General features: G+C 42.4%; 1 long non-coding RNA gene across 1 annotated transcript in view; it reads right to left on the bottom strand.

Annotated features, from left to right (window-relative positions):
* Positions 1–234: 234 nt before the first annotated feature.
* LOC134516672 (uncharacterized) overlaps positions 235–27335 on the bottom strand; it is a 61653-nt gene continuing 34552 nt past the window's right edge. The window contains exons 2-5 of the long non-coding RNA XR_010071397.1: positions 15217–15318; positions 14798–15138; positions 4333–5273; positions 235–862 (exon numbers count right to left, since the gene is read on the bottom strand). This is a non-coding gene — a long non-coding RNA (uncharacterized LOC134516672). The remainder of the gene's footprint in view (positions 863–4332; positions 5274–14797; positions 15139–15216; positions 15319–27335) is intronic.

The following is a 27335-nucleotide window of genomic DNA, read 5'->3' on the forward strand; positions in this document are numbered from 1 at the left end:
CCCTACATCAGTTAGGTGGCATGGACCAAACTGTCAGAGCCCATCACTACCTGCAGTCTGTGGTAATGCACTGTTTGTACCAGTGAAAAGTATGGTCTTATATGCTGGCTCAAATTTTCAGCAAAGACTTGAATTTTTATTGCAAAGTCCCAATTCAAAATCTGCCTATTTTCCCCCATACTACTTCTCTAGCTCTTTTCATTTTCCTTTGAATCAGTCCAATAACCTGCTTAATTATTCATTGGAAATTACTTCAGCCACGTTTCTTTGGAATTAAGTTTTCTGACAGAAAATCCAAGGCAAAAAAGTGGTTAATTTCTTTATTCTTTCTTTAAATCAATGTGCTTCAATATCTTTTCAAACCAAAATTTCATTGATGTGTTTTTAATGGACTTCACTGGAGCTATTCCTGATTTACACAGCCATATTCAACAGAAGGATCTGGTGAATTTACCTTGGAAGCAATCCAGCCAAACCCACAAAATTTGGCTAGTTGCTGTTAACAGCAGTAGATAAGAATTTATAAAGTTAAAAAAAATATGCTTATTTTAATCCACTACAATATTAGCAATCTGGGCCTACAATACAGTTAAATTGGTGGACTTGCAAACCAACACTTGTTTAAAAAAAAAAAGAATACAATGGAAGAGTGTATTTAAACATTATACTAGTCTTCTAATACCTTCAAGCAGTTTACTGAACTGAAACAATGTTCTTATATTAAAAGGTTCAAGACACTATGGCAGTTTTTGCTTTCTGAAGATAATATGTATCGTCATGGTTTCTGATCAACATCTTTTGGCCACGGTGCTCAGAGTATTCATCAATGTCCTCCTTAAGCAGTGAGGTCATTTTAATTGTGCTGGTTTAATTAGAGAGAGGAGGAGAAAGAGTTTCAAATCACTTTGATACTTTTACTGCAAAGGCAAAATGCAAACGCGGATTTGCTAAATGCTCTAGTAGCTGCTAAAAGGGAAGGTTTAAGAATGATGGCATCACAAAAATGCTTTTTTTTTACAGCTCAGAGAGGCAGCTCCAGCTCTCTTAACATAACTGTATTCTTGTAACAAGCTACTTTTCAAAGAGAAGCTTCCAGTGGCAAGAAAACTTTTGTCTTCCTTTTCCAGAGTTTTTTGCTGATTAAGTCCTTTAAGTGAATTTCTTGAAGTACCTCTGAAGTCTCACTTTCAGAGATGATTGGGACACTTAAGTGTCTGTTAAGGCCTTATCTACACACTAACGTTGTGCAAATAGATACACCAGTGTACACCCAGTTTTGCTTGCAGTTACAATGCTGCCAGCTCCGTTTTACTTCAGGAAGGAAAACTAGTCGCAGTTGGCATTTTTAGGCTAGTATAGATTTGCTTGCTTTGTAGGATGGACTTTTCTGTAGAAAATAAAATTAATGTTTCCCAGAATTGATATCACTATAACAAACCTTTGCGTAGAGCAGACACCTACTCCACTGAAAATGGTTTTTGAAAATGGAGGTCAGACACGGGGTTTAGGTGCCTAAAGGTACACATCACCAGATGGGATTCCTAGAGGTGCTTTAGCGCGTATCCAGTAGTGACCCACTGAAAGTCTTTCAGTACAGAGAATGCACTCCAAAATTAAGATCACAATACAAAGGAAAGCACCTGGAAAGAAACAGTTCACTAAAAAGGGGTTTGAACAACTCCCTCTGTCACAGTGGATAAAGTTGCTCAGTTTTTTTCCCCAAAAGGTGCCTATCATGCTCTCAGCTAGCCACAGTGCATATGACAGAACAGAGGTGAGAAAAACACCCAGTCAGCTGCGGTGACATTTGAACAAAGCTGCATTGTATCAGGTTAGGAAGGGTGGCTTCTTATCTTTCACATACTACATTCCTGGTTCAAACAAGGAGGTACACACATTGAAATTAAGGTTCCTGATAGTCCTTCTCTCTGCCTTCCCAAACTGGTTTACCCCCTTAACTCTTCTACCTCCTTACAGGGATAGAAAAGCTTAGATCTATGAAGACCAGGCACTGGAAACATAGCTACAAGTAACCTTTGATCAAGGGACCTTATCTTTTCTTAGCACACAGCAACATACCAAGGGGTGCAAAAAGTACAAATGACAAGTGAAGAGAGATAGAAAAACTTTAAGTATTTACTGAACAAGACGTGGAGAAGCAGAGGTGCAAACAGGAACCGTGGCATACAACAGAAAACCTTACAGCTTAGGGCTCTGTTAATATCCCTGACCACAAACACAGCATCTGGGGAAAGCAGTCTAGTTATCTTATGTCTCTGTGCTTGTGTCGCGCCAGGATGGTATTCACTAGGGCAGAGCTGGACCTGTAGGGGTGTTTTCCCCTCTACCAGGCCCAGCATGAGCCATCAGTCTGGCTATGAAACACAGATACTCAGCAGGGAGCATGGCTGACACCATCCTGCCATGGTGGTTTGTAAGAGCACGGCAGCTATAAGATTTTGAGACCTGAGTCTTTACAAGTGTGTAGGTCCCATAGGACTTTGCAAGTTGTCTTGCCATCCTCTGCTCCCAGGAGTAGATGTTAGAAGTGTGAGGAAAATTACCCCAGGGGAACAGTTACAAGGAAAATACAACAAGTTGCAAAACTTCAGCCAAGACTAGTGTCAATACTGGACTTACTGTACCAACTCAGTAACTAGTAGTAATCGCTTTATTAAGCATTGGGGATTGTGCACATTTTTTCATTGGGGCCACAGTTGTTTAACATTTTTTGAAAATTTATAGTTATCTGAATATGAAATGAGTGATAATTATTTGAATACAAAAATAATAATTTTTGTATTTCCTGTTAGGTTCTCTCATTTGAAAATGTTGGGCTAGGTATTCACAAGAATTCACAAGTAGAGGTCTATGTGGACAAGAAAGAGGCCCAGGGATCACGTGTCTCATGGTGGGATATAGCCTAAAAAAAACCCCTTCCAACTTTAAATATTATTGTTTTCCTAAATTAACTCTGGGAGATTTTAATCTAGATCTTGGGTGTCTGCCAGGGAACACACACCGCTCTCCACATCCCTGAGAACATTGTGGAGTCCTGTACAGTCAGCGGGCGTAGTAATGAAATAGCAAACCAGTTAACTCTATCACTTCTTCAGAAAGTCTTCTCCTCTTCTCTAATGCTGTTCTTCCTTTAACTCATTGCAGTTTCCCAATTAGCCCCCTGTGTGGGGGGACACAAATCCTATGTTGTGTTTTGAGAGGTTTTTAGGGAGGTCATAGGACTATTTAGTGAAACTTAAAGGAGGAATTAATACACCAGACTACTTCCTACGGTTCCTACGGTTCAAACTCTTCAATAATACTGATCAACAGGTCAGGCTGGATCAGGGAAGAGTAGTTAGGAAATCCTGAGATGGTGCCTGGGAAGGAGTCTCAGTGGAGAAAGAGGCAGGGATTTATGGTGACTGGAAAGCTCTGTGAGCGCATTCGTTGGGCCTGAATTCAAGGGGGCCACAGTGAAAGCAGGCTGGTCAAACTCAAAGCAAGTGGAGTGCAAAGAGGATGCTCCTCAGGATATACTCTTGCACTGCATAAAATGCATCCTTGTGCTAGCTTTTTGTCCTACCTAATTAAAGCAAATGGGGATGTTGCCTATAGGTCACCATTTTCAATCCTTGTCAGGGAAAATTCTCCTGATGAACCCCACGGGATATAACCTGAATAGAGGAGGGAAGGTGGAGCATGGAGTTTTGCCAGTGCACTGCGAAGCCCCGTCTGGGTTAGTTTCCAATGAATCATCGCAGCCATCTGGGGAAAGGGGGAGGAATTCCCTCACTTCTTAATCAACCTATCTGCTTTTTAGAAGGGAAACATTTTTCCGTAAGATGCACTGTGCATATCTGGCACTTGGCCTCTTGTTGCTGCCAGCTGTCACTCTGATAATGTGTTATAAGTGATGGCACACCAAGCAGACAGGGCTGCAAGCCCATGTGATTGTATTGCATTATCAAAGTGACAACCAGAAAGAACGAGAGCTCTGGCTGCTGAATTGGTCCATAAGTACATTTTGTGTTGTTGATATTACTATTTATATACAAAAATGGGGCTTAAACATTTTTAATATTTTCCCAGCAGGAGTCGGGACATTGTTAGGGCTTCAGTATGCAGATAGCTGGCATAAGGCACAGAATAGAACCTCTTTAAAATCCTGTTCTCATAGACTAAAGCAGGCAAAACAACGAATATTAATGAAACTAATTCAAGTATATACTTCTAATTTCACATCTGTAAGCCCAGGAATCTTAAGTGACATAAACCGGCATCATTCTCTCAATTAATCCATGCCTACATTATAAGGTGCCGTGGACATACCTTCTGTGACCTACACATGTGACAAAAAGCCGTGATTGCCAAGCAGTGTATAGAAATTCAGCAGGAGCAATGCAGGTATATCCATAGGTGTCCATGGGTGGAACAAGGTGCTCAAATCTACTGCAGAATCTGAGTTGGGGCCCTTGGATCAGTAGAGTTGTGGGGAAAATCCTTCTGCCAATATCCAGGAGATACGATCACCTTCCAGTGCCATAGCCAGGTCTGTGTCTCTGCTCTTCCACAACAACTTTGGTGGCCCAGGAGCAAGTTTTTTGTATGTATGGATGCGGGGAAGGCTTCCTCAAGCATAAAGTGACTCAGCATGGGCAGAAGACTCAACTCACTCTCCGTATTGAAGCCTCTTCTGGGGCTTCTCTCTCCCAGAAAGTCAAAGCAAAACTCTACCTGAAGGTAAAAGGAGCTTGTCACAATTGCATGCTCTCTAGTTCTTGGTTTCATCTGCATTTGGAAAAGAAAGTAATAAAATGCTAAAGGAAATGCTGTTCTTAGGATTTGCGTGTTTGGTCTATGACAATCTTCCACGGCTTTTCTGGCCTTCTGTACAAAGTCTCAATGTTGTTACCCTGAATCTTGGCAACTTCTGCTGTTTCTGAGTGTTTCACAAGATAAAGGAGTCACAGTTTCTTCTGGAAGACATCTACAAGCACCAAAAATATGTGGCTTATACACAGTAATTCCTTGCACAGCAAGCATTACTGGGTACAGTTCAAAAGCCTCAGAGAAAAACTTAGAGGTCTTTGTTGTATTGGTCCATAACTTCTATGATACGTACAGGGCTTGTCCTACTGATGAGGGGTGGTGGAGGGGGACAGATAACAGATAAAAAGCACAGGAGGAAACAGTGCTGTAATCCCATCCAGAAGTGGACCAATGGAGGATTCGAGATTCTTATGGGAACAACCAGATCCCACTACAGAGAGCTTAAAAGGGTCCAGTGGAAAAAAAGAGAAAAATTAGCCATACACTTGCCACAGATTAGTGCCATAAATCTATTCAACATTCAACACAACATTTCAACGGAAATTTATACAAGATAAAATGATAAATTTTCTTGAATTAACACTGCTTGTGTCATTTGAGGTAATCACTCTAAAGACAGCTGGAAACAATGTTTCAAAACAAATTAATGCTAAGGGTGTTAAAACATGTAAATATGTCAAGAGATATAGACATGTCATTTGATGTAATTATACCAAAAGGGACATTTCTACTGAGCGAAAGCTAAGTAAATGGTTAAGTATCCATAAGAAAACCACACAGAAGTAAAGTTATTCAATGAATAAATACTCCCTGCTCCATACATCTCCATGACAGTGTTGCTATCAGACAGTACCCTCATATTTTACCAGGAACTAGATTCATACTGGGTAAATTACTTTGCTCTTACGGACTTGCATAGGAATGCAGTTTAGTCACTGAATTCAAATAGATTTAGAAATCTTTAGGGTCAGAAGGAAGGCGATGGTTATCTTGCATTATGTAGGAACCATAAAAAGTCATTATATTATAGTTATTTTCAGAGTGAAAGAACTAATGCTTTCCTACATAATGCACGTGAACTCTGCTTAGACCATTGTCAAGGAGGAGAGATTGGATGGATGGAGGGTTGGTGCTGATTAATGGTAACAACCATAAGAAAAAGGCAGTGCCTGGTCATGGTTAGCACTGATGGAAATGTAGCCAGAAGATGCCAGCAATCTTCATGTCTAGCTGTCACTGACATTCTTTAGAAATCTTGCACTTGTTTTAGAGAATCACGATCGTCCGACTTCACTAGGCGTGAAAAACTCCATTGGTTCCAGTGGAATTTCTCATGGAGAGATGTGTAAATAACCTCATGGCTCAGTGGAAATAAGGGCAATATCTTTGACGCCGAGTCAGCAGACACCATTTAGCTTTTGGCTGGAGTGGGTGGATTAAACCAGGATGTGTATGTCTGAGTCTGGGTTTGAAGGAGACCTCTCAGTTCTGCATTCTCAGACTTCAGGTCCAAAACGCTTATTCATTACAAGGTCTCAGTAGCTAGCCCAGCTACTCTAGAAAGATGTTACTGGCTCAGCATCTACTATTTAAGGTCCCCTAAGCTGAGTCTTCCCACCTGCTCACATCACAACTATACCTATATAGATAGGTATAAAAAAATACGAGCTATGCATATAAATCCCAAATAAGAAAATTGCCTAACTTTCTCCTGATTCCTACGCTTCTACATTTCTGCTGAGGAAAACTCATGACGTAGCTGATACTCTAAATTTCAGCATTTATTATAAATTATCTGGCAGTTGCTTTTAATAGAAATATTTAACATAGGTGTTTTCTTGCCCTGTCTCCCACCCTCCTCTTTAAGGCCAGAAGACACTGCTGCTATTTTCTCCACTACTGGAGCTGCCCCTCCTGCACAGCACCTCATGGCAGTGCCTAGGCCCATCTTTGGCAGTGGTGTCATCATTCCCATCTCTAGCAATTCATGAAAACCCCACATTCCAGAGGTTAATTGGCTGCTGCAACTCTCCCAGCTAAGGAAAGACTGGGTTAGCAGTGTGGTTCGTTAGGAACCTCTCATCCTCTACCCTTGTCCTCCCCACCCAAACGTACTCTCTTTTGGGGGAGTCATTTGGTATCCGCTCAAAAGTATTAGAGTTAATTTCTAACGTTAAAGTTAGAAACACTCTGCTGGAAAGAGGGAAAGCAGAAGAAAAAGGCTCAGGGGAAGCAGGCAAAGGATCATGTTTTCCAGCAGGTTTTTACATGATCTTGAGCAAGTCTTTGATCGTGACTGAAAGCTCTGGTTGCTACTGTAGTACAAGTGATAACAATATGCATTAGCTGACTTACACTGTAACCACGCATGTGTTTTCTTGCTGAAAACAGGGGGAAATTAGCTGTTGAGTAAGTATCCCTGGAAGCTTTTGTCAAGACAATTTTTCTCTAGCCAAAATATTCCTCAAAGCAAAGTGACAAATATGTATGCCTATAAATACAGTATAGTTAAACCAAGCTTCTTTTTTTTCCCCTTTACAGTACCTAAGATATGTATCAGGGCCCATGGATAAAAAGATTAACCTTTGTCCAGAGTAATTCTGCAACCTAAAAATCCCATTTAGGATTTGGTTTTAATTACGTAATATGTTGATACTTCTACTATGCCCAGTTCTGGATGATAGGTGGCTTTTTTTTGTTTCTGATTGTTTGTTTGTTTGTTTTTTATTAACATAATATTCAGAAAGTTCAGACTCAACACTTAACTTGAACTTAAAAATTCAAAATTCTGTCAGCATGGACTTTGCATCCAACAAGGTCTTCTACTACGGTACCAGTTATAACTGTTCTTAATTCGCCCCACAAAGCAGTCTTCTTTCATTCCATCAGGCATTTCCTAGCTGGATCCTTTCACTGTAACACGAAGGCATCCTTTCCCATCTGGTTGTCAGAGCTGACAAAATGGCTCTGAGGGCTGTGATCAGAGGACACAGAAAGACACGCAAAGTGCTCCATTGTGCTTTCATCACACATTTAGTTACGAAGTGTACGTCATTTACAAGTCGCCTTGGTCTGACCATCATTGCACAGACACTGTTCAACTCCTGAAGCAGTAGTGCATCAGCATTACACAGCAAGGTAATCCTTCGTAAATCCCACTTGCTTTTACAAGATACTAATTACTGCCTTTGGGAATGGGTGGATGAAGAAAAGCTCCATAGAAAGTTGTTTAAAATGGGAATCTGAATGAGGATACAACTTCCATTTGATACATAATCATCATCATCAACAACAGAACCTGTAGCCCAGGAAATAAAGACATACCAGTGATAATAAATGCTCCTTGCTCTAATTCTCTGCATAGCATACTGCATGCTGTATCCAACAGATATCTGAAAGCACCATGTACTTCAGCTTCTTCAGACTTGTGCTCTAATGCACCGGCTGAACAATGACCTCCCATTCTTCTGTATCATTGGATCAGCACATCTGACTGTCAAACACACCATCATTCTGGAAGTTATTCTGCCTGATCAGATTTTGCATTAGGCTGTAAATTGGGCGAAGACAAGGAATATGCCTAAACAAGTTACCCCAAGTGAGCTATCAGAATAACTGCAGAGCTGAAACCTTCTCCCTGCCTAATCCCTTAGCCACTGGACCCAAGAGGCACGCCTACACCTTAGTTGACTCAGCAGCACTGCCTTGTGCTATGTGGACAAACCAACTATGTGCAACGAGCTCCAGGAGGGGCTGGGGAACAGCACGAAAAGTCTATGCTCCTAACTGTGTTTGCAATCTCCACCCCCTGTTTCAGCTTCTGGACGTACCTTCTCATGGTGTAGCAGCTTTGGGTTCCCACCTTTCTTCTATTTCCCTTACAGCCACATTCGCTATCAAATTATTGTCATGGGAAATCCACTCTCTGACTTTTGGTACAAGATACAAGTACCAAATAAAGTGAGAGTGCATAAAGCTATTACTCAAGAGACTGTCTTCGTAATACAAGAGGCACCACTCCCAGTGGCTGGCATGGAATTAAAAGGAGACTTAAACCAACAACACTCAAGAAAGGGGATATTTCTTGGGAATTAATGACTAGCTGGGAGGAGCTTGTATGACCAGAGGCAAAGTCAAAGCCATTAACCTCTGCCTGACACTTAGGAAACATCTTCTGCTGAAGCCGTTATCACAATGTTATAATCTAAAAGACGGAAATAAATAGATAAGTATATAGTGTCCTTTATTTTTCATGATGCATTGTCAATTAGTATGTTCAGAGCAGTTTTAGAGGATTAATGCCCAGGATATAGACAACCCAGAGGCAAAATTATCTCTTAGAATTTAATTTTTTCAGTAATAATTTCTCACTGAGGAAGCATAATGATGTCATAGAGAGAGGACAGCATATACTGAAGAATAGTTTGCAGAAACACTAAAAAGTTTTGGGTTTCTTGGACAGCAACAATATTAAGTCTATGTGATGACATCAATATGTCTCTTCACCAGCTGCAAGCGTGACATGCTCTGCCTCCTTCACACCCTTCACCCATGTGGCTTCTCTCGAATGGCGGTGGAGAGCTTATAACTTGCTAATAGACAGTCCTTCTGATTTGTTGCCTTTGCGGACTTGCTCTGGTACTTGGATTATGTCTTCTGAAGCCATTCCTGATCCACTGTCAGTGCAGCAAGTGAATTTTGTCTGGAGACAGCCCAGACAAGGCAAAGTCTGAAAGTCACCAAAGCCCTACCTAACTGGGGGCTTGGTTGCTCTGTGTCCCAACAAGACTGCCATGCCAGCGGGCATGGGACCATGACATAAGGGTCTGCCACACACAGCATCTTGGACTCGCCAAGCTATAGCCAAGTCTTGGGCCTTGTTTGCTCCCATGATACCTTTTTTTTTCTCTCAGCTAAATATTTGAAACCCTACCAATCTTAAAAGTTTCTGAACCTGAAGTTAAGTAGTTATGCAGAAATGAATTAATTTCACAGGTCTGGAGGACCTACGGCTTCAGTTTATCTAACCATGCACTGGGAGTGCTCGGCCTTTTGAAAGATCATCTGGTTTATGCCTTCTTATCTACAGACTTAATACACAGTGTCTTTTTAATAAACAAATACATACATTTGAGATAAATTGTTAACCCCTTGATTTAGGTTGTTTTCCATTTTTCCATCTAGAGGCTTACTTTTGGACTCCCAGGTTTCAAAGTATTAGCATTAGGTTGCCCAGAGAGGTGGTGGAAGCCCCATCCCTGGAAGTGTTCAAGGCCAGGCTGGATGGGACTCTGAACAACCTGGTCTAGTGAGAGGTGTCCCTGTCCATGGCAGGGGGGCTGGAACTAGGTGATCTTTAAGGTCCCTTCCAACCCTAACAATTCTATGGTTCTATGATTCTAACTTACATCTCCAATAGGTTAATTTTTCACACAAAGGTGATTTTTTTCTCCAGAAAGTATGCAGTTGTCATGAGGAAATAATTTTGACCAAAAAAAAAAAAAGGTTTTCTATCTCTGAAAAGAATTTCAATGGAAATTTTTCTGCCAAGCTAATACTTTGTAAGACGTAATAAAGAATGAAAGACATGCTTCACCACTGCTATGTGGACAGAGCCAAGCTATTTAAATTTACTTAATTTTCCAGTTTATATCATAGTGCATACTCTCTGATGCATAAAACTCTTATTAATTTGTTTGATAAACAAAGGAACAGTGCTTTAATTTTTATTGGGTACACTGATTTTTCTCCATAACCTCCAGATTACTGACCACAAACGTCATCTGATTTCTTTTCCCCCCATTACCTGGTAAAAGTTAATTGTTGTAATTATTCTTCAGTTGGTTTGCTGCCCACGGTGAGGGACTGAGAACAGAAAGTAAGAAGGGAAATGTTGAAGCCTGTTAGGTCCAACTGAACTTTCGGTATCTATAATACCCCCCAGGCGATGGCTATGGATCCTGTGGGTCATGCAAGGTATGTTGCTGCACAAAACACAAGTTAAGGCTTGACGCAGAAAATGTTGGTTAAAGTTTTACTGGCTCTGTGAGGCAGGGTGTCAGGCTAGGTGACCGTAACAGCTTTTCCTGGCCTCAAAGGCTGTGACCACAAACGCATAAAGCAGGAGAATGGTGTCTGTCACCATGCACTTGGCACCGCGCTGGAGGGTGATGGAGGAGGAATGACGAATTTAGGCCACTTTTGCACTCCCTCGCTCGTGGAGCTGCCAGTCCTCCAGCCACCATGAATGATTCATTAGCTGCAGCACCCAGGCCCTTCTCCTCCATCGCCGCGGCCGCTCTGCCAGGGGCGCCATGGGTTGGAGCTGCTGCAGCTGCTCCATTCCCTGCACTGACTCACCCGCACCAGGGATCCCTCAAGTGCCTGAGTCACCCGCTCCACAGCTCCTTCACGTGGGAACGGAGGGACAGCGGGGAGACTCCAGCCGAGGGCAGGGTCTGCCATGGGGTTTCCTCTGCTTCACACGTGCACTTGGGCAGGACACAGCCCTCGGTACCTGGGAAGGCTTTGGGGAACCCTATGGCACCTTGCAGCCAGTGAAGGGTGGTCTGCCACGGGGCAACATCTGCTGCAACAGAAGCAAGTTGTGATCCCCATGCAATATTAAATGGCATTAGATCCTGGCGTCTTGGCAGAGGACTCTCTTGCTGTGCAGCTCGTTCATGGCATGGTCAGCAGAATTGCCTTGTTTGGCGTTTGCTTAGAGGGGGCCACCGGGCAGTGGCCCCAGTGGGAAAGGATGGCTGCTGGGGCTGCTTTCTGGGGAAAAAATGGATGGTGGGGCACCACCTCCCAGCTCCTTGGCTAAAACCAGGTGTCTGATGCTCCCCTCTGATTTGGTTTGCACTTTTTCACTGCTGGGTCTAAAGCAGCTGTTTGGGAAAGGAAACTGAACCCAGATCATGCAGATTTGCAATAACATCTCTGCATTCTTGTGTTTTCTAAGGCATTGTCGAGCACTTCTGATTCCTTCTGGAAATCATTGGTGGTTCAGAGGAATGCAAGAATCTCCTGCATTTTGGGTGAATAACCTGGGCTCCAAGGGACAAACTCTGGTTAGAAACAGCTGGAATGGAAAACATCTTGAGTCACTAAATTCAGTATCATAGTAATATAATCTGATTTGGGTTAAAATCTAAGGAATCGAAATATTAAAGTTCCCCTCAGGACCTAGACTACTGATAACGAGATGATGAGCACTCAGCAAAAATGAAACAGAAGAGAAACACTGGATAAGAACAGCAATGAGCTTTACGAATAGCAGTAAACCACATCTAGACCCATAATGTGTGATTCAGACATGTTCACTGAGTTCATATGCCTCGTCTGGGAAATTTTACTCTTTTCTCTGGCTCAGGCCTCTGACTGAAGCAAATTTAAACTGTACACTTGCTTTGAAGAAAAAGGTGGTTCTTGCATAAAAGTCAGAGCAGGATGTTGTGAACTGTCGTGCAATGAGAGGAGACTGCATTTGCACATGCTGCTTTTGCCAAAAGATTATAAGTTCACAGTAACAGCCAGTGCCTTTACAGTTTTCCTAGAGCTTAGTGAGGCAAGGCTACAGCTGCTTTAAAAATTAAATGGAAAGAGTAATCATAACTTGTAGGCAAGCACAATGAATGAGCAATAATGGGCTAGCCAAGTCTTAGAGGACATAAATCTTTCCATTTGAGGCAGCCGAAGGACTTTGTAACCGTATGATTAGCGCTTGTGTTTTGGTTGGACTGGAATGCAGTTAAGGACGCTGTGGGTTCACGTCCACTTGCTGCAGGTGGTGAAAACCAGAATGAGCAGGATCCTATGCAGCTCAGGAGCTGTTCTGATAACCACGGACAAAACAACTACCAGGGTTCCTACAACATGAGGTGAGAAACAAAGGGAGACATGGCTTAATGTTGTAGTATTTCCCTAACCACCAGCCTCTATTTGTCCTTTTTACTATATTTTTGATATAACATTTCTCAACTCACATTCTCTGTCTCTCTCTCTCACACACACAATTGGTTTGTCACGGATATTGCAATAACTTCAGCAGCAGCTGAAGCTGTCCCACCAGAGCCAGCTCAGGTCCAGCCCAGCTGTGATCCACATGGGAGGTCAGAGGCTGAGGAAAGCAGAACTGGTTTAAATCCAGTTTGCTCTCCATGGCTCCAGGACAGCTCTGAACAACAGTAGCAGTCATGTTAATAAGATCATTGCTAAGACCTGAGGTGGTGTACGAGAAAGTAGCGAAGGTTGTTCTCCTAGGAGAATTATACCAGTCCTTTTTCCCTTTCTCCTTTAATGACAAGGCGTTTGGCATATGACTTATTACAATGGCCACAGACGAAGGAGAGAGAGTTTTCTTATCCTTCCAAGACACACGCTCAATTAGTTAGTTTCATTTTTATAGTCCTTGAAGATTTGTAAAACTCTACATAAACATGGACAGATTGAGGCTATTTACTCGCCAGTGTTCCCAAAACTAATTTTTCTATGAAATAGATTATTGTCTATTATTGATAGTGACTTCTAGTTAGCTGAAAGAAGGCTGTAAGTGTTCAGAAAGTACATAAACTTAAAAAATTAATATTTTGATCAATACTGGCTGGCTGATATACGACAGGTCATAGCTGTCTTCATGCACAAATGTACAAGTACGCATTTTTTCTAGATCATCTATTGGTGTTTCCAGAAATTAGCATAACTAATCATTGGGAAAATACTCTCTCTGCGTACATACGTCGCCCATTAAAACCATAGTCAGAAGATCTGCTGGGCAGTCAGTAGGGAGCCTGCTATAACCAAGGTGATAAGAAGAGTGGTGAGCTCATTTCAGCTAGAAGTTTCTTTCTCACTTAGTTTCCCTGATTGCTGCTGGGCATCAAATAATTTGGGGTGTCAGAACTGTATGTGTCCTGACTCATTTGGCACTGCAGATGTTCCTTTGCCCAAAGCGTGTCTGGAGCCGATGTGGTAAGACCTGCAGAGTTAAAGGTGCACAGGTTTCATAGTCTGTAGCCCAGAAGAAGCTGGCATCACCCTTGACTGACTACATCTTCCTGTCTTGAAGGAGAACATATCTATTTACATGTGGACCAACCAGATGTGACCTTCAGCATGAGTCTAGAATGAGGCCCAAATTCACATGTGCCAAACAGTTTAGACACAACTCTAGTGGGAATCTATATTTCTTTGAGGGAAATTGAAAGTTTTGGAGACAACATAATCAGCTGCTTTACCCCAGTCTAAGTCAGGAAAACATTTTCCCATCAGCTTCCACCAGAAATACTGCATGTTTTTCACTCTTCACCGCAATAGGAGGGGCAATTCTAAAACACTCTCTCTCCAGAAGTGTGGAGAGATGGGAATTTTATTTCCTCAAAAGCAAGGTGTCATAAGGCAAAGAGCTCCATATTTGATCATATCATCCTGATTTGTCTGCCCAGTCTGTCACCCTCAAATCTCAACACCTCTTCCCACACACATCTCTGTGAAGACTTTGATGTCCGATATTTCCACGTGTGCTGAAAAAAACATAAGGTGACATCATAAATGTCCTAAACTGTCCTAATGCTGAAAATCTATCCCATTATATTTTACAGTTGCACAAGAGACAAGAGCTGTGTGTCATTACTGGAGTTCTTTATTGACTATATAGCACTCAGACAAGCGTAGAAACCAGCCACTTTACCTTCTGAGCATCAATGTCTTGACCTCTGTCACCGACCTTTTTAATTCAGTTATTTTTAGGGCTGTTTTTTTCCTCTCTGGCTAGAAGCTAATGCAATCTCTCCCATGAACTCTAACTCTCTTCCTGAAGATGTCCTGACCTCAGGTTAGGAAGCACCTACCATGGGCTCAGGTCTCAGCACGGCTAACTCATGTTTTTTGTCATTGATCTGACCTCCATGCAGTCTGAGAGGGATCAGGACTCAGCAGCAAGGGGGGAACTCAGACTTACCCCATGGACTCTCCTTGAGCATGTAATTCCCCGTGTCTCATGCTGCAGCACCCGTTGGTGCACCGTGTCTGTTCATCCTCCCTGGTCAGCACGGTGTGGGGTTGAGAGCTTACCTTCCCCCATTCTACCTCTTCATCCACTTTCCCCTGGAGGTGATAAGGGAGCGTGGGTACTTCCTGGGTGTGGGGAGGTTCGTTGGGCTTGGTCTTTTCATGCAGGTGCTGGAGGGGAGATTCTTGTCTTTGGAGCACAGAGTAGCTGCGGGCACAAACCAACAACTTGTGTGGGGAAGAGTGGGGGATGATCTTTCACACAGGCCCTTCAGATGGGATGTCCTCTTGCTGTGCAAACATGTTAGAAATCAATTGTGTGTAGGGGTTTTCCCTGTGCCCTATCAGGAACATTTACCCCCCCCTTACCTTCCAGGTTTGCATGCCTCCTGCTGTTCTGCCTTTTATCCTTCAGCCTCCAGGTAGCTGGATTCCAGTGGTGCACTTGGAGATGAGAGGCTCTGTAAGATACTGAAACTGATATCAAAACTCACTGGTTTCAGAGAGTCAATCTTTGTACATCCGAAAGTGATGGCAGCATTGGCTAATGGTGCTGAAAAGGTAGGGTAGCGAACATTAAGTTTTTGCAGCCTCCTTGGGCAAAAGAATTTTGCAAAAGAAAAACTTGCAGTTATTATCTTTTTTGGCATCCTCTTGTTTCCTTTTTTATAAGGCACCTGTCAAAAAATATTTCTGATGGACTGCTATAACATGCCAAATTTCTTCATATCTGATGCTTTAAGTTTAACTATATTTATCTTGTTTATGAAAGCTGACAAGTGATACAGCTATAATAATGCCAGCAGAAATTGCACAGCAATTTTACTCGGGTTCTTTTCAAGTCAGTGGAACTGTTAAATGAGATTAGTGCAGTAGAAGGGTTTATTGTGGCCATGAGAAACCAGATAGACACATATCACAGAGAACCAGTGATAGTCTAAGAGGATCACATACAGAGACATTGTGCCAAGGGGGGATTGGCAGGATAACACAAGTGCATCTTTTCGCTCTGTGGAGCTGTGTCTTACTGTATTTCTGATATGGTCCTCCACTCATCCCAACAGCTGTCTTTTCTTTTCCTTCTCCAACCCTTCATATATCTTTCAGTGCCTTATTCTGACACTGGTCACGCTTGCAGGTTAGGAGTAGTGGGGAACTGGAAACAATGATCCCTATTATTCTCCATGCAACCCTTAGAGTAGCCCTAGAAAATCTATGTGTTGGTGGCTATTGCTTTCTTTTGTTAGCTCTGTTTTCTCTCTTTAAAGAAGATGCCTTAGTAGGACTGTATCTCACTGCTGAAGTAGTTATCTTCATAGATAAAAAAATCAGTGCTTTCCCTTATGTGTATGAAGTGCTGTTGGTATGTATGTTATATACATGACATATTTTATATATATACATATACATGATGTTATATATGCAGGTCCGTGTTAGCGACCATCAGGGACTGAACCAGAAGCTTTGGGAGCAAAGAGCATCTTATGTGTACTTGCAAACATAGCAGCAGACTGCTGCATAAGCTCCCATTCTCTCTGGAGCAGACGTAAGTAACAGTAGCTCACATAAGGACTCATTCAGATGTTGCTCCGAGATTCCAGCTGGGATACAGTCCTTTTCTCCCTGACCGAGTAGAAACACAGCTCATGCTCAGCTCATTTACTAAAACCTACTTCCTACATGCTGTGAAAGGCTATTCACATTTCAGTCCTGGTGACATGCAAAGGGCAAAGCTAGAAGCGTGTCCAGCTACCAGGTGGAGCAGTCAGCTAATTTAGCTCCAGCAGCGATGTAGACTGATAGACACAATGAAGATGTAAGGAAGGGAGGAGCAGCTGGGCAGTGGACAAGCCTACGAGCCTTCCCGTTCTCTGGAACATGGTTTGAATTTGTTCCAGCCATTCAAAATGATCTTTCACTTCTTGGCAGAAGCTCACAAAGTTTCTTAGCTAAGGAAAGAGAGCACAAGTCTTCATTGTGCATGCAGAGAGACAGACACTGGTCATTTGATTATTGTTGTTGAGAACATAAATGAGTGCAATGTTGCAAACGCCACTGGAGGAAGTGAGAGTCTCCCCCATGAGGAGGCCTTGGATGCTATTTGTATCCAGAAGCATCCTGAGATGAAATCATAATTCTCTGGCTGAGTGACCATCCCCACGCTCTGATGTGCTGTCTTTTAACTGCACTCAGGAGGCTACTGATGAAAGCAATGCATTTCCTTACCTCTCCACCAATATATTTTCCTTCTGTATCATCAAGGTTTCCTTATGGATACATGTGCTTTGCAATGATGCTTACAGACCTTCCTTTGCAGACCTTAGGAAAGGTCTGTACCCACACCTAATAAGTCGCTTTCCATACCCCAAATAGCTAACAAGCTGAACAGGAGAAGGATTATTCTCCAGACTTTACAGATGGTGAACAGAGGCACAGATAAACTACACAACTTGCTTGTGGTTATTCTGGAAATATGTAACAGAGCCAGGCCTTGAACCGAAATTTCTGGTGTCCCTGTGCCAGACTGCAACCACAGTCTGGCCTTTCTCTCTGAAGGTACATATTTGTAGAGTTTTAAGGTCAGAGGCATGATCACCTTATCTAGTCTGACCTCCTCTGTGTCAAGTCCAAGAATTTCTTTGATCAAAGCATATTTTACAGGATAGAATACCGTCTTGATTTGAAGACACCAGGACATAGGGAATAATTTTACAACTTCCCTCTGTACTGTCTTCCAATGGTTAATCATCTTTGCTGCTAACTTATTTTTCATATGAGTGAGTCTGGCTTTAATTTGTTCCCTGTGAGGCTTCTTTTCTGCTAGATTAAAGAGCCCTTCACTATCTGTGTTTTCTTCCTCTCCACTTCACAGACCATTTTTTCATGTGTCTGGAAAAGCAGTCGGGTTGACAAGTTACCTGCTGAATCCTGGGGATGTTTTTCTTTCACCTCGTGCCTATATTTCTGCCCCTCCCCCCCCTTTTTCATAAAGAAAACTGAGAGGGTGAGAATGAAGGAAGTCAGCAAGCGATATCCTTTACTCTTCTTCCAGGTGCAGTGGGGAACTTGTAGCCAAAGCAAGAGAATTGACAGTGCTGATGCCAAACTCTGCTCTCATTCGTATTTTGAGTGTTACCATTTGAAACTTGCTTCTGTTAGGTATTGCTACAAGGAGCTGCCTTACATTAGATGGGAATACCAATAGAAGATCTGCTACCAGATAGTGATTATGTGGGACTTCAGTCCTGGTTTAACAAGCCAGTGTTGCAATGAGGTTTCTCATTCTGGGGCACAGAATATATTGTGGTCTCTTTTTCATAAGAAGAAAGTCCCACGACTGCAGATTTTGTCCTTTTCCCATTTACTTGACAATATAACACTGATATTACATGAGCAGTGTTTTCTTGTGGGCCTGGTGGCCACCGGATGGGTGGCATTGGAATGATATGAAGTACATAGTTGGGAAAATACTTGGGAAGGTACATGAAGGTGAAAAAATGTAGGAACCGAATAATATGTTGCATTTTTGTCTATAAAGTACATGTGTAAGTGGCTAGGGCATTAAAAGGACCCATCTTCCCACATGGATATTATCTAGGTTGAAGTGATAGACTGTGGTTTGTGTCTGTAGAGTCTAAGGCCTCTTACTCTGTCAAGAAAATAGCTCAGATCTATAGCTTTCAAGAAAATCCTCTGCTTTACCTGTGAGGCAGAGCCCATTAGTCTGTGTGAGTATATAGACCACTAACATGTGCAAAGTGTGAACACAACGGTGAGAAATGAGTCAATACTGATTAGCCACTGTTAAAAACAAAGATGTGACGTCATCAAACCTTCAGAGAAAAAGCCAGAAACATTAGAAGATGTAAAACCTTAAGAGAAAGGGCAGAAAGGCAGAAGCAGGAGCTCATCAAGATCAAGGTTTAACCTGTCCCAAAGAGCAAAAGGGCAAGTGACTGACATCTGCCTTTCCAGCAGACACTCACTGGGGGGAATGCAGTGCAACAGTACGTGGTAAATGTTATGAAGGTTTAGCCTACTAGCGAATTAGTCCCAATCCATTACTGCGTGTTTTGGCAATAAATAGTGATTTCATGCTTGTAAGTTATGTAGTGCTATTAAGCCCAGTGAAAGGCACCCAGAGAAAAGTGACACAAAGATTTGAGGGCTATTTAACAGTCCTGGTGAAGCAAAGTAGGGTAAATGCTCCTATTTTCTTCAGCCAAACCTTAAGAGCCATTTTTCATAAGGCTCATGTTTTCCACCTTGTTCAAGGAGCAGAAATACTGGTTACCGTTAAACTTTGCTAACAGAGCATTCCCAGCTTGCACATCCCACACAACTGTTCTCAGCCTCCACCAGCTCAGGGACCCAAAGGATCAACTCCAGTTTGCGGAGCTTGTGGTTCAGCCCAACACATCTCATCTGGGACCAAACCAAAGGACAGTGTAGAAGCTATCCACCCCCAATGGAAGGACACAATGCCTACAGAGAGGGGAAGAATGTAGGGAAGAAATGTAGGAGGTGATGTTCCCTTGTTTTCACTCATTTCCTTGGTTTTCTTTCTCATCTGTTGTTGGTAGAGCCTGTTATTTTCACTGTCAACAGCTATTATAGTTCAAGGTGACACGAATGGTAAGTCTACAACCTTGTGTGCTGCACGAGAACAAGATAACGCTTTTTTTTTGCGGCTACTCAGAGCTTCGGTGTGTTTTATTTTCATCCTGCTGCACTTTCTGATCTCTTTGCTGTTAACAGGTTGTGCCAAGGGGTGCATGTTCACGGCAGTTTTGAGTCTGGGACAAAATTCAGACTGCCGGACAGGTTTCTCGGAAGATACCTAATCCGTGTAACAGCTGCTAGTGCAAAAACTGAATCCCAAAGAAAGCAGGCTGGAAAGCAAAACTTCAACCCCTTGTTTCCTCAGGGAAACAGCACAACTATTGGCTGCAGCAGTGTGGCATTTGTGATTTCAAGTTGAAAGTGTCAGTACTTGACCTGGTACTTTATGAAACATAATCTAATAAAGTTCCCAAATCAGCTAGTTTAGGAACTGATAAACCTCTAGTCCATTGCATAAGAAGAGCTTATCTGTTGTATATGACTACGGCAAAACTTGTCACGACTCAGTCTTTGTTATTCTTAGGTGCCAAATTCTCTTCTTACAGGCATAGGTTAGGATTTCCTTTTTTCCATATTGTGTGCTTATACAGAAAGGACATGTAGAATTCAGGCTTCCCAAATGATACACATCTATTTAAAGCAATAAACCAGAAAATTCTCTATAGAGCATGTGTTGCTGGAAAACCATTCCATGCATTAAGAGACATTATTAGTGGGGAAGTTTTTTTGCCCTTTTCTTTCCCAGAACCTTTTAAATCTAAATTAAACTTGGGTGAAAGTAAGAAGTAAGAGGGCAGATAGACCAAGGACACTTGAAAACTTAATAGGAAAACAATGAAAGCATCCACAGCTCCAAAATATTCCCAAAGCCCTTAGTATATTGTATTATCTACTAATGCTATAACCAACGTGATTTTTATTGGCTGAAAATAGGAAAATAATGTTAGGAAACTCACTATACCGACTTCAGGAAACACAAAACAAAATTTAAAGGATACAGGAAACAATTCCCCCTAAAAATGCATTTCTAATTCAATTTCTGCTTCTGTGGTTATCTTGTTATCAGACAGATGAAACCTATCATCTGCAAAAAGTTGTTTGCTCTTCAAGGGAGAAGCAGTTCTTCCCTGATCTGTGTTTTTCAGACTTCAGGTGGAAAATACAGCAGATGCTTGCTACTCTGAATAGGAAAACCAGAGCTGGAACTGGGGAGGTGTTTCCAGTGTGCAGTACAGTGCACGGGAGGCGAAGACACTGGGGACTTAGGCTTAGGGTAAAGATACATCGTATGCTTAACTTCAAGCAAAATTTTGACTTCACTAAGACTACTAACATGCTTCAGAATGGACATTGATATAAGTACCTCCCTGCAGGTGCAGGAGCTAGGGTTGTACAAAACTAGAATTTCAGTTTGAAGGGCTGAGGTAAAAAATACATGAGGAGTAAGTAAAGTCCTTCGGTGAAAGTTATGAGTAGATTTTGCCTACTCAGTACAATTGGCTTTGGGTAAATCTTCTTAAAAGTCCCTCTGGTTTTAGGTATCTCAGTACTGTGGGCTTATTTTCTTGGTTTAAAATCCAGCAGCCAAAAGCAGAGTGGCTCCATAGGATGTAGGGGTAAGAGAAGATTGCAACACGCTCTGGAGCAGCAGATGTAGCCACTGTTGGAGACAGGAGTTTAAGGTCCAATAATCTACATTTCTGTAACAACCTGTGATCTTCTATGTGTTTCAGTGACTTTCAAGAGTCCCAAAGTTTTTGAAAATAGGTTTCACTCCCCCCTTTAAGTAGAAATAAAAGAAACACTTACGGCCAAGACCTCACAAGTTATAAATAGATTGAAATGGAAGCAGTGGGCCAAGCTCAGGGCTGACATTTAAGATGCAGTTCAGACTTTTCTTAATACTGATAGAGGGTCCATCCTCTGGGATTTACTTTGTGTGACACCAACTCCTTAATCCATAAGGAAATAGCAGGGAGGGAAGGGAACACTTCTCTGCAATTTGTACAGGAGAAAACAGAAAGATGTGTGAGTACCACCCCAGTACAGGGGTGAATAAAATGAATATACACTTAAAATCTCCTTCTTTGTGGAACTCATGTCAACATCAGCTTCTTTGGATAGGGAGGAAATCTAAACAAAAGTAATGCCACCTTCTGTCATGGGTTCACTTCCCATTAAGACAGTGCTGCCTTAATGGGTAAAAGGAGATCAAAATTCACCCTCTATTAATCAAAAACATATTAGAATGTGACCCGGTATCTATACAGGTGAAACCAACAGTAGTAGCTCGTGCAACAACAGATCCTAATTTAGGCCTCTTCTCTTATTAATTGCAGCAGTTTTGCTGGGGAGCACAAAATCGCATCACAAAATCCTCTGGGTAACAAAGCCTTGCATCTCTGTCTGAAGCAGGAAAGATGAGGAGGTTACAGGAGGACACAGCGAAGCCAAAGGAGGTCACTGGATGAGTCATTCGCACTCAGGTATTCGCAGCTACCATTTCCTGGTTCCCATCACTAGACAACACTTGTCTTAGCACATTATTCCCAGGTTTCTAAGATTTTATTTTAAAAGCCAGAGTGCAGACTTTGGATGATCTCAGACTACCAATCATGCTCTCCCAGACAAAGATTCACACAAGCTGGCGAACTCCCACTGAACATCCTCCCCCTGCACTGCTTTTCCTTGCTATCAATATGAGTCTGAAATGACATGATGTTAAATGAAATCAGGATAACAACAGCCATGGGAGGTCAATAAATTCGTATGGTATATAATCAAATATGTGCCTCAAACAGGTAGATTCTCGCTTTATGAGATCGTGGGAGTTAACTTTCATTTAGCAGAAATAAGTATTCAGCCAACTGAGGCCCTTCTCTTTTACATACAGATAGGTTCCTCGGTTCATCTGCATTCTATAAAGACTTGTTATTCTTCCGTGTTTATCAGATCTGTGATATCGAGGAGAACAGAAAACGTGTGTGATATCCGCCAGCTGGATTCCATCTGTCTTTTCTCTGCAGAGATGGAGTTTCAAAGGCTATATCCTATCTACTGTCACACCCTCTCCCGACATGAGAAGCTAAGTGTAAAGTTTGGCCAGAGTGATGGAAAAACAGTATCTCTTTTGTACATCACAACGATTTCCCTACCTACACAAAAGTGGCATTCTTCTTGTTTTGGCATGCACAATGTATTGTTGCACTGTATCACAACTTTCCTATTAAATAAAAGGAGTCTGGCCAAAATGATTTCAGGGAAAGTACTTTTTTTTTTTACTTGGAGTCTGTGCATGTATATGTGTGTGTTGGTTTGTGTAGTGGAGCAGGGGCAGGGAAACTGTGATTGACAAGTACAAGTACTGTTTGATTACAGTAGAGGATATGGCCTCATAGCATTTCTGGGAGGGGAAAAAACCACCTACCTGAATAAAAGCCCAATTTTGCTGCTCTTGAAGTGATTGAGGCTTTGCCATTCACTTCACCACAAGCCCTAAGGGACTGAGGAATTTAAGTTTCTCAGGATAACACCCAGGATGGAGCAACATTACTGCAAATCAGCAAGACTCTATTCTGTTTTTCTTGCCCTAACATCTAGAGCTCTCTGTTCTTTGGGTCCAGCAGCTGCAGCGTTTTTGGTAAAGTGCAAACCACATCAGAGAGGAGCATGAGACACCCTAGTTTTAGCCAAGGAGCTGGGAGGTGTTGCCCCGTCCGTTCATTTCCCACCAAGCAGCACAGAGCAGCCGTCCTTTCCCACCAGAGCCACTCAACTCCTGAAGCTTCGGAGCAGTGAAACACGTGAAAGGCTGGGGCTGGTGCCCAAGAGGAGAGTCCTTCCTGAGCCTCCTCTTTCTCCCTAGTCGGAGGCTGATGTACGTGCCCAGCAGCCTGTGGAGAAGGGAGAGAGCAGGAAGGGCCAGCATGGACATTTGGCTCCAGACGTCCCCAGCGACTCATCTTTCACCACCCTGGAGGATTTTCCATGTGTCTTTGCAAATATTTTGTTAATTTACCCGCCCATTACTCCAGCATTGTAAGGGTATATTCTTTTACATATTTCATAGGTTGCACAGATCAGAGGGACAGGAGGAGTACTCTGACTTTGGCCAGCACACCCACCTCATTTCAGTGGAAGCATAATTTCTGTGTGTTATTTTCAGGGGCATATACATTCTTTGATAGTTAACCAGGCATATCAGGTACATGTCCAGACATATCATCATAAAGACAGCTAGTGGACCACATAACAAGCAAAAAGGCCTTTAATATCTATAAATTAGTTATGCATCTATGGGTATTGCTAACTCTGTCCTGGTCCATAGCCACAGGAAGTAATATCTACCCAGAAGCGTAATGAATTAAGACTGCCAGCAACTTGCACTGACCTTTCCCCTGAAGAGTCCATGACATTATGGGTTCCTATAGAAAAACTATAGGTCTTGTTACTAGTGTGAGTACACACATGTAGATGTATTGTTTATTTTGAAACCTCAGATAAGTTAAAATGAGCTTTGGTGGGTACTAGTTATGAATTCCTATGCATATATGATTTTTTTGATTCACGGATACTCTTCTGCGAATACATAGGCATGGCTTTCACAGCCTGCCCTCTATAGTTAGGGTGGGACTGAACTCATATCAGTCATGTACAAATTAACACCTGAGGTAGAAGTTTGGCCTCCCCACAGAGCCAGAAGAGAACTATAGCAGTACCTTCACCCAGTCCTGTTACCCACCTCTGAGGTATCCATCTCCATAGACTACTTGGTTAGATTAGATATCTTTTAGATAATGAGTGTTGAGCTAATTAACTTGCTGAGGCTAAGCTAACACCTGTAACTAACTGCCTGATGATTTACTGAAGAGTTGATTAAGCTTCCTCAAAATTCTCCTCTGATCTCTTCCCTCTGACCTCACTATAGCCCAGTGATCTGATATACAACATATCTCTTGGTGTTAGCCAGGCAGCCTGGAGGAATCTTGCAGTACCAAAAGAATCCAGTTGACTAGTTACCGAGATCAACTTGCTCACAGTCAGTCTCTTGTGCATAGGCAAAGCATTTTGTGCTGTGACCCTTATATAGTCCTACAAGCAAAGTAAGGGCGTCTTGGGAGCCTTTCATGGTCAAAACGAACTCTTCAGAAGTGCTGGGAACCTAGTAAACTCAGGAAAAGCCCCATAATAGCATAAGGTGTTGTTTCATGTATTTATGGTGGAGGATCAAATGACCTCTTCAGAGAAGGGGTTATATGCTGGAAGTACAGGAGGTCAACGTAGAGACTTTGGGAAGGATTCCCACGGGACCTAGTCTCAGAGGTATAAAAATGCAAACAATCCTTGAAATATGAGTCAAACAAGGATGGAAATCAAGCTGTGGAGCCCAGATAGCTATGAGTAGTTTAAGCACATGCCAGGCCCAGAGGCAACTCCTAAATTGCCAGCACCGTTGCCTGCAGATTTTGCAATGGATCCTACATTTCAGGATAGCTAGAATGCTACCTTGGATTTGGATCCTATGAGAATTGCCGCTGAAGAAGAATAGTTTACAGCAGCCTGAGGCATAGAAATGGCATCCAGTCCCTACCAGAATTTGTTCTTAAGCAGATAAGTTCTGGCTTGCCAGCCCCAGAGCATGGTATACAGTCTTCTATGAACAGGTAGAGCGTAAGCATTGGCAAGGCAAACTCCCCAACAATTCCCCCATCTTGCCTTAGGGCAGCTCTTCTCAGCATGATGAGTTTAGTCTTTCTGCCCATTCCAGCTGTGGCACATCTGTTCTTTCTGCTCAACAAAGGTTCTGGTTCTGGCTATCATGTACGTGAACTATTCCAACGCACACGTCCCCAGAAGTTCCTCACCTGACAATGGCCTTGTGACGCCGCCAGCCAAGGCACATCACAAGGATGTTTCCTGCCTTGGAGACTTGACAAGCTAAATAGACAACACAAAGAGTAGGAAGAAGGAAGGATTATTATTAAGTGGTGAACTGATGTACCAAGAGATTAGCAGGCTCCCTCCCAATAATGCAGCAAGCCCGCAGGACAGCTGGGAGCAGCATCCACCATTTCTGCATCACTCTTTTGTTCCTTAAACACAAACGTCTCTCCCTTTTGATTTTGCTAACATGAGCGATCTTTCAGTAGCAATGGTTATCAAATAAGCCATTGAACATCAATCAGACATCTTTCAGTCATTACAGACCTGGACTGAATCTCCCACAGTGAACTAGGAAGACTAACTGAATACTGCAGATCTCAGCACGTGGGAATTAATGAAGTTTACCCCGTACAAGGCAGTGCTGTATAGGGCTACCTGAACTGACGTGGGAAGGAGGAACAGGCTGACCTAGCCGAACTCCTGAGTGTCTTTTCATAGTGGTACACTATATATGGTAGAAAATATCTAAAAATTAAACTCAACATTATGACACTTAAATCTACCAGGGGATCAAGGTCTCCTTAAATGCTAAGACCTAAAATGGCTATACTTCTCCCTCCCCCACCCTCCCAATACCTTCAAAACATTAACCCTAAAAGACTGACCATGGCCATATAAGGGGTTTTCAGCAGGACCAGGAGGGGAGGCCTGTTCTTACAAGGTTTGTGAGAAGCTCTAATTGCAGGATTAACCAACCTGTCCTGATCCTTTTGTATTTCAGATCAAGACAACACCTGTCCCATCCTCAAACCCTGACACAGCAACTTTCTTAATGCAGCCTGGAGCTTAGCTGAATCCTTAGTTGCATCTCTAATATAAATAAAAATAACTTAAATCTCTAGTCTAGCCACTTAAAATAATACAAAGTTAATGGACTAAAGACCTGGGGAAAGACAATGTGTTATGTATTCCATTATTTTCTTCAAACCGCTTTTGTAAACAGTCATAAAATATACAATAAACAATTACTTTTAGATCCAGAGCCAAATGCAGCACCTCGTAACTCAAACACACCTAGCTAATACAAATAGGCTCTCACAAATTCATGATGTTCTCATTTGACATGCAAGGCCCTTCACCCTCTGTTCATGTGGCATTCACCAGCCCCTGGTGGTGGCATATAGGTCTTTCTCTACACTTTACTTCAGTTTTGAATAAATTTTGCTTCCAAGCATATTCAGAGAAGGTCATGTCCATTTTACGCACCTCGGTCACCTGCTCCTGGCACCCTAGACCATGGTGAGCAGCAGATACTGTAATGAGTAGCACTATTCAACACATCCCAGGTGAGGGTGTCCCAGAAATATACAATCTAACCTTGGTTTTACAGCAAGCCCCTCCATAGTTAAAAACACAAAGAACCAACATTTTCAGTGATATTTTGCCCTATTTAGAATAAATGCATACAAAGAGCTGACAACAGCCATCTTTCCCTTGATTTTTGAACACATACAGGAATTAACATTTACAGAGGGTTTTCTGATTTCCATTTGTCTTTTCCTTACCACTTTCATTTAATAATACAAATCCACTGTAGATCCATGTGAATTCACATCCGTAAAGGCACTGGGTACTATGGTCCATTCACATTGGCCATTTTTCTGGTATTCTCATGCAGCAACTTGCTGTGCTCTAAGTAAATGGCCCCCAGAGAGAAAGAATGTTGATGCAGGTCCCAGAGTTAGGTTACAGTCTGCATGCAAAGACAATAAGGGCAACTGCAAAGAAATCAGCCGTGAAGGAAAAATATCTGCATGGTAAAAGGAAGGTGTGACCAGCACACACAAACACTTGGCTGCTCTTTTAACCTTAGCAGGTCAAGTCATCCTGCCTTTGCCCAGGAGGGACAGGGACCCCTTTGCCATTTCCCTGGGAGGACCCAGGATACTCGACCCCTTTGCTATTGCAGTCCCCCACAATCA

This window comes from Chroicocephalus ridibundus, chromosome 5 (assembly GCF_963924245.1).
Source record: "Chroicocephalus ridibundus chromosome 5, bChrRid1.1, whole genome shotgun sequence".
Classification (NCBI taxonomy): Eukaryota; Metazoa; Chordata; class Aves; order Charadriiformes; family Laridae; genus Chroicocephalus; species Chroicocephalus ridibundus.